Genomic DNA, 10,583 nt, shown 5'->3' on the forward strand with positions numbered 1-10,583 from the left:
GTTAGGACATTAATTACTGTAGGTACACCAAACGTTCATGCTTCCAACCTTTAAAAAATAATACATTTGCACCATTCCTTATTGACCTAAAAGTATTTAAATTTTACTCTTAGATTTTATGGTTTTCAGTTAGCTAAGTTTTTTTTTTTTTACATTTCTTTTTTAATTTTTCCCCAGTTTGGTGAGTTTCCTCCTGAGAAGTTCTTGTCCAAGATCATAGATGGTAAAGAAATTGTCATGTCATATTTGTAGTCATATCAAGGACTAGACATGTTCCTTTATGTTTCTCAAGGGATGCCACTCCCAGGTTTGCCTTTTCCAAATATTCCAGTCTTCTTTAATTCCATACATAGCTGGTTTTTGCATCACATCCCATCATGATGTATTTACCTGACTTACTGGGCATGTATTACCAGAAGGAGCATTTTCCATGAAAAGGGGCAAAACATCCATCTACTGTCACCTCTGGCCTTGGGTTGAACATCAGTGGAAGGAGCTGCACTTATCTCTCCCATACAGTGTTGCCAACTCCTCAGTAAGGAAAATCGCTATTGGTTGTCCTAAAAGTCGCTAGAAGTCGCTAAATGACGTCATCACCTAATTTGTATAATTGGTCATGCTAATATAATTGTAACCTACGTTGTTGGAGAGAGAAATAACATCGTGGAAGAGACATAAAGTGAGTAAAAAACGTCCTAAATGCATTTAGAGTTTATTTAGAACTACAAATTAAATTTCTTTTAGCAATTATTGTTTTTTTAATGTCACAATTCCAACCCTGCTCCTTTACCCGGGCTTGGACCGGCAAAAGTGACCCGAAATAGGCACTCTGGTGGAGTTACTTTGTGTGTGTGTGTTTATAAGTAGTTTTAAACCTTGTGATCCACAAAACAGCATAAGAGTAAAAGAGTAAAAGAAGAACTGACTGCGTTACAGCACCCGCTGCTTGTTGAGAGTAAAAGCGATACGCGCTTTCACGTCTTTTTTTAGCGACTTTTTTTAGAAAAAAGAGGGTAGCACAACAGTGACTAGCCTATGTACTTCTAAAATTCCATGCATACCTTAAGTTTTCATAGTACAGTATAGGTTATAAAACCAGGAAATAAAGCATGCTCACAAATACAGCAATAAATCACATCAAATCATTCTGACTAAAATTGACTAGAGCAGATTTAAGCAGATAGTGTGAACATTCTCAGACCAGCTGAAACCAACAATCCCTGATGGTGTTGCATGTGGCACTTGTGACATTTTGTGCCACCAGTGAGGTTTAAGAAATAAGTATGAACATAAGTCACAGTGTAGTGGTTTGGGCACAAACTGTCACACTGCCATGTCAAACATATCACAATGAAACTTCAGTCATTCCAAGAGTCCAACTTTAAGTTTTAGGCACTCACTTCCCCACACCCACCCTCGACAGTCTAACAGCCACATACTGCTCTTTTTGCCTTTAATCCACCCCTTGAGGCTTGTCTTGCTACATGTCCCTCTACGCAGTGCCTAAATAGAAATGAGCCAATTACCAAGAGCAGCTTGACATGGGACCATGTCATCCTGTCGGGGGAACAACCACCCCCTTCCACCCGGCAACAAGACAACTGCTGCAACAGGAGACAAATCAATGAGTGCAGGTCAATTTCTGCAGGATAAGTCTCCCTGCATGATGAGGGCTGTCTAGCATACCAGATGAATAGATGCATAAAGGCCTGCTGAATTCCTCAACCTGCTTTTCTGCAATAAAACTTATTGCTTTCATGCCAAAGCCTACAATGCATTTTCTTTCTTTCCACTTTCACTCTGCTGGCAAGGGTCTTTCTGTGAGCACTCATGGAAATAAAGCAGAGAGGAAGAGAAGTAGCAGTCATGAGTATTTCTTGGTGAGGCAGCATGTGCGTAAGGATTTGTAGGTCAGAGAAAGAGAGAGCGCTAAGAGTGGGCGTGCAGCGAGAGGAATACAGACAAATATCTAGAGAGAGAATTATTTGTGTATCCTGGTGGAGAAGGGAAGAGCCATGGAGGGAGGGGTGAGACAGATGGAGGGCCCAGCAGTGTAATCAGTGGAGTAGCAGTGGTGGTTAACAGTTGATCATTCACCCTGCTGCACTCTCCCACAGTTGATAGACTGGGCTGTTAATAGCCTGGAGTACATACAGATAGACTGCAGCCTTTTAAAATTCTGCTTGGTTTATGTTTTTATGAATATCATATACTTTGCTTCTTTATGAAATGAATCACTGCCAGGCAAAGGGGGCAAGAAAGTATGAGCTATATATCAGGCCTGCAGCAAATTCCCTATATCGAAGCTTTTTGCAGCAATGATACACAGCAGATAGAGAAGCATTTTTCTACTAGTTCATAAGTACATACAGATGGACCCAATCAAACAGCAATGCTAAATTAAGTTGTTCCTCCTCCTGCAGTGCTACAGACACAGGTACCTCTGTCTCTGTGTTGCACATAATGTATGTAGGGTGGAGTGCACTTAGCGTTTTAGCTGTCACCATGTTAGTTTTAACGCTAATTTTTGAGGCTTCATAAACTGGCACCCAGAAACCAGTGATATCAAAGTATATATACTGCTGTTATAAACACTGTTATACTGGTACCTATTACAGGCTTTAAAGTACCTAGAACAAAGGCAAGCAACTACAGAAAAACTCTACTGCTGTTTGACTGTACTGGCAGAGCAGAAAACATTGAAAGTCAAGACTGAAAAAGAACTTTGAGCTAAATATTCATTTACGTATATTTAGAGGTGCCAGTGGCTCAGGAGGCAGAGCAGGTTGCCTACTAATCAGCAAGGTTGGTGGCTTGATAACTATGGAGGACCACAAGAGCCACGCGCATCGAAATAAAAATTTCTGTGCTTTAATAATGAATTGTAGAATAAATTTTGCAATTGTAAATTCATTTTTGAATTCCAATTTAATAAACTGCATTTCAAAATCCTTTTTCCAATTACATTTCAAAATCCTTTTTCCAATTGCACTTTAATAAACTGCATTTTAAAATCCTTTTTTCAGTTGCACTTTAATAAACTGCAGTTCAAAATCCTTTTTCCACTTGCAATTTAATAAACTGCAGTTCAAAATCCTTTTTCCACTTGCAATTTAATAAACTGCAGTTCAAAATCCTTTTTCCACTTGCAATTTAATAAACTGCATTTCAAAATCCTTTTTCCACCTGCAATTTAATAAACTGCAGTTCAAAATCCTTTTTCCACTTGCAATTTAATAAACTGCAGGTTAAAATGCTTTTTCCACCTGCAATTTAATAAACTGCAGTTCAAAATCCTTTTTCCACTTGCAATTTAATAAACTGCAGTTCAAAATCCATTTCCCTTTCCTGTTCGCTCCGGGATTAGCTGCTGGATTAGCTCCTGGATTAGCTCTTCGATTAACAACTTGCTGGAGGCTATTCAAATTAGCCACACCGTGGGATGTAAGGAGCTCTCTGATTGGTTGGTCAGACACAGGCTGTCTGCCAGCCTGGATTTTTCTAGCTCATAGCTTCGCCCTGCTACGAAGCGTGTGTGCTTGTACAAAGGCCGTTCAGCCTCGGGATTTACACTCGGCTCGACACGGATATGTGAAGAATGAAGGGACCCTGCAGCGAAACGGAGAGCCAACCTCTGACTGAGTGCCTGTCTACACAGTCTGACCACCTGTTGAAGGTAAGGTGCTAACGTGGCTAACGCTAGCATCACCGCACGTAGCCCCGTTATTTTAAGGTCATCTTAGCTAATGAAAGTTTTACGGCGCAGCTGTACGAGCTCGCTACGTGTTTCCTAAGCTGCTGTGCTCTTCACAAATAAAGCTGGAAGCAGCTCAGACTGTTAGAACCAGCACTGAGGCCTGTTACATTTATACAGTGTTAGAGCAATGGCTGCAACCTACAGCCTTTAAACTAGCGATTAAAATGCTGACAGTAAACTCGTCAGTCCAGATGTTACCGCATTACTTTATGGTACTTAGAGTTAAAACAACTGAGACAGGCTGATTAAAATAACAGCTGTCAGTTCTCTCATTCCTTATATCAAGACTGGAGATCACACTACTGATTTCAGTTCATTTAATATGTGAGTGCAGATTCATTCTCAACTGGACATAAATGATGATCAAAGGTTGTATATATGATGAAGTCATCAAATCCCAGCCTCTAACACAGTGCGCTGAATCTTAGCTTTGAATGTCCAGTATATTCTAATCAGTGCAATGTAAGCATTCACTGAACCTACAGTATCTACACCTGTGTGGTAAAGATACAGATAATGAAATTTAATTATTAATACAATATACATCATGAGAAACGAAAGCTGAAATTGATTCAGTTTAGTACTTTTCTCTGTATGCTCTGTGATTATAAAGGCCTTAAATTCTGTGATATATACTGTAAATGGTTTTCACAGAGGTCTTAAAGTACTTAAATCACTGCTGATAGTCTGGTTGTTTATATTTTCACATGTTTTTGTGTCTGTAGGGCTGTTTGATGACGATTTGGACTCCTCTGGGAGATGAGGACACACCCACATCTGTTCCATACTGCAGCCATGGATGGTGTTACGGCTCTGAGTCAGCTTTGGGCCATCAGACGCACACACTGGAAAACCAGCACCTGGACTTCATGCAGGAGAGATGGCCTCAGTGATGGACTCTGCATCCTCTACTTTACCTCTAATCTCTTTCTTCTTTAACACACAATTAAAATCACTCCAAAAGAGTGTAAACTTACTGAGGAAGTCGCTAACTTGTACACATTTGTACTTTTACTTGTTTTCTGAGTTATTTTTAAGAAGAGTAAAGTTATTCACATGAAGTTGTTATTCTTCTGTATTTATTCTTTTGTATCATGTACCACAGTCATACTGAACTTTACAGACCTGGTGAATTGGAGAAAACACACACACACACACTTTCAGCCTCAGGCAAAACTGAGCCCAAAGAAACAACAACAAAGTTTAGTTCCTCTGGATTTTCCATGGAAAATTGTTTTATCACTCATCCAGGTGACTTCTCCAGTGTCACGGATGAGTGATGAATGTATCTCCCACTGGAAACCATTGTGTCCAGTTAAAGTCAATCGACATTTTTAAGGAGAGTTGTTAGACAATGAGTTTTAACTTGCAGCACAACACAAAGCTGCCATATTGGATCAACGATCAAAACACTTAATTGAGCAGAATTAAGGCAAAATGTAATATCCTCATATGACACATCACACATGATCCAGCATTGTTCTAAGAATGCAAAGTTTCCACAGCTGCCAGAAAGGGACAGATTTCTGGCTGGTCTTTATGAGTGGTCGTTGCTTTCTCGTTTTCTCTGGAATTGCTGCACAGAGGATGTAACACCCATGATAAGCGCTGAGTTGTGTGTCCTTGTCAGAAATCAGCCATCCTCAGCTTCCAGGTAAGGAAAAGTGGAACCAGAAGATATTCAAATGCATCTCTCCACAGCTGCTGATGAATTCTACAAAAAACAAAGTTTGTTAAAAACATTTGCAGGTGAATCACCACTGATTTATCAGTGACATCCATTTACTCAAAAATTACTGACAAGTGGATAACTAGGATATATACACACACACATATATATATATATATATATATATATATATATATATATATAAAATTTCAAAAGTGTCCTGTACAAAATTGAACTATATATGACAAATGTGGTGCTTGTGGAATTTTTAACAAAGGCCCTACAAAACTTTACAGTACTCATGCTGCCAAACTTTTGACAGCTAGGTGTGCAGTTCCTGCTTTAAATGCATTCAAAATCTAAGTGATAAGAGGCCAGAAATGTTTGAACTCGCTTATGAACCTGCATCACTGAGGCCGTCTCTCCTGCATGAAGTCCAGGTGCTGGTTTTCCAGTGTGTGCGTCTGATGGCCCAAAGCTGACTCAGAGCCGTAACACCATCCATGGCTGCAGTATGGAACAGATGTGGGTGTGTCCTCATCTCCCAAATCGTCATCAAACAGCCCTACACACACAAAAACGTGAAAATATAAACAACCAGACTATCAGCAGTGATTTAAGTACTTTAAGACCTCTGTGAAAACCATTTACAGTATATATCACAGAATTTAAGGCCTTTATAATCACAGAGCATACAGAGAAAAGTACTAAACTGAATCAATTTCAGCTTTTGTTTTTCATGATGTATATTGTATTAATAATTAAATTTCATTATCTGTGTCTTTGCCACACAGGTGTAGATACTGTAGGTTCAGTGAATGCTTACATTGCACTGATTAGAATATACTGGACATTCAAAGCTAAGATTCAGCGCACTGTGTTAGAGGCTGGGATTTGATGACTTCATCATATATACAACCTTTGATCATCATTTATGTCCAGTTGAGAATGAATCTGTGCACTCACATATTAAATGAACTGAAATCAGTAATGTGATCTCCAGTCTTGATATAAGGAATGAGAGAACTGACAGCTGTTATTTTAATCAGCCTGTCTCAGTTGCTTTAACTCTAAGTATCACAAAGTAATGTGGTAACATCTGGACTGACGAGTTTACTGTCAGCATTTTAATCGCTAGTTTAAAGGCTGTAGGTTGCAGCCATTGCTCTAACACTGTATAAATGTAACAGGCCTCAGTGCTGGTTCTAACAGTCTGAGCTGCTTCCAGCTTTATTTGTGAAGAGCACAGCAGCTTACAAAACAGGTAGCGAGCTCGTACAGCTGCGACGTAAAACTTTCATTAGCTAAGATGACCTTAAAATAACGGGGCTACGTGCGGTGATGCTAGCGTTAGCCACGTTAGCACCTTACCTTCAACAGGTGGTCAGACTGTGTAGACAGGCACTCAGTCAGAGGTTGGCTCTCCGTTTCGCTGCAGGGTCCCTTCATTCTTCACATATCCGTGTCGAGCCGAGTGTAAATCCTGAGGCTGAACGGCCTTTGTACAAGCACACACGCTTCGTAGCAGGGCGAAGCTATGAGCTAGAAAAATCCAGGCTGGCAGACAGCCTGTGTCTGACCAACCAATCAGAGAGCTCCTTACATCCCACGGTGTGGCTAATTTGAATAGCCTCCAGCAAATTGTTAATCGAAGAGCTAATCCAGCAGCTAATCCCGGAGCGAACAGGAAAGGGAAATGGATTTTGAACTGCAGTTTATTAAATTGCAAGTGGAAAAAGGATTTTAACCTGCAGTTTATTAAATTGCAAGTGGAAAAAGGATTTTGAACTGCAGTTTATTAAATTGCAGGTGGAAAAAGGATTTTGAAATGCAGTTTATTAAATTGCAAGTGGAAAAAGGATTTTGAACTGCAGTTTATTAAATTGCAAGTGGAAAAAGGATTTTGAACTGCAGTTTATTAAATTGCAAGTGGAAAAAGGATTTTGAACTGCAGTTTATTAAAGTGCAACTGAAAAAAGGATTTTAAAATGCAGTTTATTAAAGTGCAATTGGAAAAAGGATTTTGAAATGTAATTGGAAAAAGGATTTTGAAATGCAGTTTATTAAATTGGAATTCAAAAATGAATTTACAATTGCAAAATTTATTCTACAATTCATTATTAAAGCACAGAAATTTTTATTTCGATGCGCGTGGCTCTTGTGGTCCTCCATAGTTAACTGGCTGCTCCAGTCTGCATGCCAAAGTATCTTTGGGCAAAGTATCTTTGGGCAAGACAGTGACCCGAGTTTCTCCCGATGTGTTCAACCTAGTGTGACTTTTAGATAGGAAGCACTGTAAATATGGATGAATGAGGATGGAGTATAAATAAGTGGAAGCTGATAAGCGGAAGAAAATGGATGGATGGATGGATGGATGGACAGATGGATTTTGTTTACTGCATCTGAGGTCAGCATCTGGAGATGCTTGGCAGCCCACTTTTGTTAATAAAAACACAGAAACGTCTTTAAACAGGTGAGAACTGTGGAAGCTGATGGAAGTAAAAACAGTGCCACCCAACAGCTGGCTTTCACCTCCAACATCAACTGAGAGAAAAAGCCAAGACCAGCTGGATCAAACAGTCAGCTCTCCATAAAACAAAAAAAGTAGTAAAAGTAGTTATGGAATGGAAATGGGAACTAGGATAACAAAAGGCTTAAAGAGTTTTAAAGATAAATGACAAAAGCAGAGCTCACACTGAAAAATGGTCAAGCCACACAATGTCAATAGTCATTGATCAGTGCTGTGGTGAGTGAGCCTATCGCCTGGATCCAGGGGGCTTTAAGGTAAATTAAATTCTTTTGTCAAATAAATACCTTAAATTGCAAAAAATATGAGCATGTGTACAAAGCCTCATTATCCATGAACCAGTTAATATACAAAGGTTTTTTTCAGTGACCCAGAAAACTGACCTCGACTTGTCGTTACCAACAGAGTCTGTAAATGAAACCAAATAAATATACTTATTTAATAGAACTATCCCATATGCTTTTATTTCAAAGGTCATATATAATGGCAATGCATTATTTTGTGTGCAGTATTAACAATTTTTAATAAAATACTATATAATAAAATGAAACCATATGACCTACTTCAAGACCTCAGTTTTTGTGGATAGTTTGGTATTTCCAGAACAGTTACCAGTTATTTCTGCACTGATTTGATTGGGGCATAATATTAAACCAAAACACCTGCCAAGCTGTTTCTGTCCCTTTCCTGCACCAGGCACAATGACCAAAGTGAAACTGACTTTGACAGACAGTTAAAAAGTTCCACACAACCTGATGAAAATGACAAACATAAACTGATAACTGTGAGAGTGAACCTACTGTAAGGATGGAACAGGATGTTTTTTCCAGTAGCAGTGTGCTCACAGCTTCATGCAGTCGATGTGCTCAGAACAGAGAGTAGAAAGAAGGTGGGAGTGGCTTGATGAGAATGTGTAATGTACTTCTACCCACCAAGGACATCAACTAAAGGCCACGTACTGAGCTGAATTATCCTTCACTCCTGTCTGAATAAATACCCAGTAATGATGTTTGAACTGCATGCTAAAAAACATTCACACGCCGGAGGTGCATGTGCTGACAGTATCTGGCAGCTTTGCTAAGTGTGTGATGCATTTTCCTGGCATGATTTTGATGCGCTAAGACCCCCCAGAGAGTGCTGCAAATGCCATTGCCATTCTGAGCGATTATGCTACTCTATAATAGTTTTATTTTCACGGGCACATTTAGTAAAAGAAAAGTAACAAACTGCTCTCCAACACAGTGACTAAATAAAAAAACTAGAGTATGTATATATAAATATGTTTTTGGTTTATATATGAATTAGAAGAAATACAAAAACACTAGTGATCCCCCATTAGTCCACCCATACTTGCCTCTGAAGCAATAATCACTGTGGTCATATCTATCTGTCTAAAAAAAAAAGTAATCCCCTGTCACCCCTGCAAGCAGACTATCCTTCAATTCCAGGTCCTCTACCAGAGGCCTGGGAGTTTCAGGGTCCTCCGCAATATCTTTGCTGTTCCTAGGACTGCACTCTTCTAGACAGAGATCTCAGATGTTGTTCCTGGGATCTGCTCTAACCACTTGCCTAGCTCAGGGTCACTGCACCGAGTGCTCTGATTACCACTGGGACCACTGTTACCTTCACCCTCCACATCTTCTCGAGTTCTTCTCTCTAACCTTGGTACTTCTCCAGTTTCGAGCTTCTCATGTTCCTTCTTTCTTATGTACCTGTGATTCAGTTTATAGTGCCTTTAAAAAGTATTCATACCCCATGAACTTTTACATATTTTTTTCACCTTACAACCACAAACTTAAGTGTTTTTATTGAGATTTTCTGTGCTAGACCAACACAAAGTAGCACAATTGTGAAGTGGTACGAAAATGATACAATTTTAAGCAAATACAAATCTGAAAAAAATCTGAATAAGATAAATAAGATATTAGAGTTCACCTGTGTGCAATTTAGTCTCATTATAAATACATCTTTTTTCTATCTCCAATTTCCCTCCCCTAAGTGGTTCTTGCCCTAAACAATTGCATACACCAGAGACCGGCCCTGGTTCCAGTGAGTTGGGGCCAAAATCCAGAAACGGAAAGAATGTCATTTCACCATAAACGGCCACAACCAGGTGCTCCCTACAGGATTTCAGACAGGAGTGAAAAGAATTTTCAGAAGAGTTGTCCAACAGCCAAGGAGCACTTGTGGAGAGCTATAGAAAGACTTGGAATCAGCAGATACAATTGCTTCAAGGAAAACAATAAGTAATGCACTCAGCCACAGTGGCCTATATGCACACTCAACACTCAAGACTCTATTGCCGTAGAAATGGCATGTTGAAGCATGTTTAAAGTTTGCTGAATGACACTGAAACAAGCCTGTGAAATACTGGGAGAATATAGTCTGGTCACATGAGACCAAACCTCTTTGGATGCTATAATATATACTGTATTCCGAGGTCACAGGGCACTGCATATCAAAATGTAACAAGACATTCTTAATGGAATTCTGGTGCCACCAGAATGATGGAGATGAAATGAGGGTGGATGTTTCGGCAAGAAGATGATTTCAAACGCCACAACCAAAGAAACTCTCGACTGACCCAGCCAATCGCCCGACCTGAAGCTCAAAGCCCACTAGAGAAGTAT

At 39.5% G+C, this 10,583-nt stretch overlaps 2 long non-coding RNA genes across 2 annotated transcripts; one reads left to right on the plus strand and one right to left on the minus strand.

Moving 5' to 3' along the window:
* The first annotated feature begins 3,301 nt into the window (after positions 1–3,301).
* Positions 3,302–4,818, plus strand: LOC135932221 (uncharacterized). Its single transcript, XR_010573335.1, has 2 exons — positions 3,302–3,676; positions 4,483–4,818. It is a non-coding gene; the product is annotated as an uncharacterized LOC135932221 (long non-coding RNA).
* Positions 4,819–4,908: 90 nt separating this feature from the next.
* On the minus strand, positions 4,909–7,081 carry LOC135932222 (uncharacterized). Its single transcript, XR_010573336.1, has 3 exons — positions 6,798–7,081; positions 5,829–5,991; positions 4,909–5,471 (listed from the first exon to the last, which is right to left on the minus strand). It is a non-coding gene; the product is annotated as an uncharacterized LOC135932222 (long non-coding RNA).
* Between the last annotated feature and the right edge of the window lie 3,502 nt (positions 7,082–10,583).

This window comes from Pelmatolapia mariae, linkage group LG2, assembly GCF_036321145.2.
Source record: "Pelmatolapia mariae isolate MD_Pm_ZW linkage group LG2, Pm_UMD_F_2, whole genome shotgun sequence".
In the NCBI taxonomy this organism is placed as follows: Eukaryota; Metazoa; Chordata; class Actinopteri; order Cichliformes; family Cichlidae; genus Pelmatolapia; species Pelmatolapia mariae.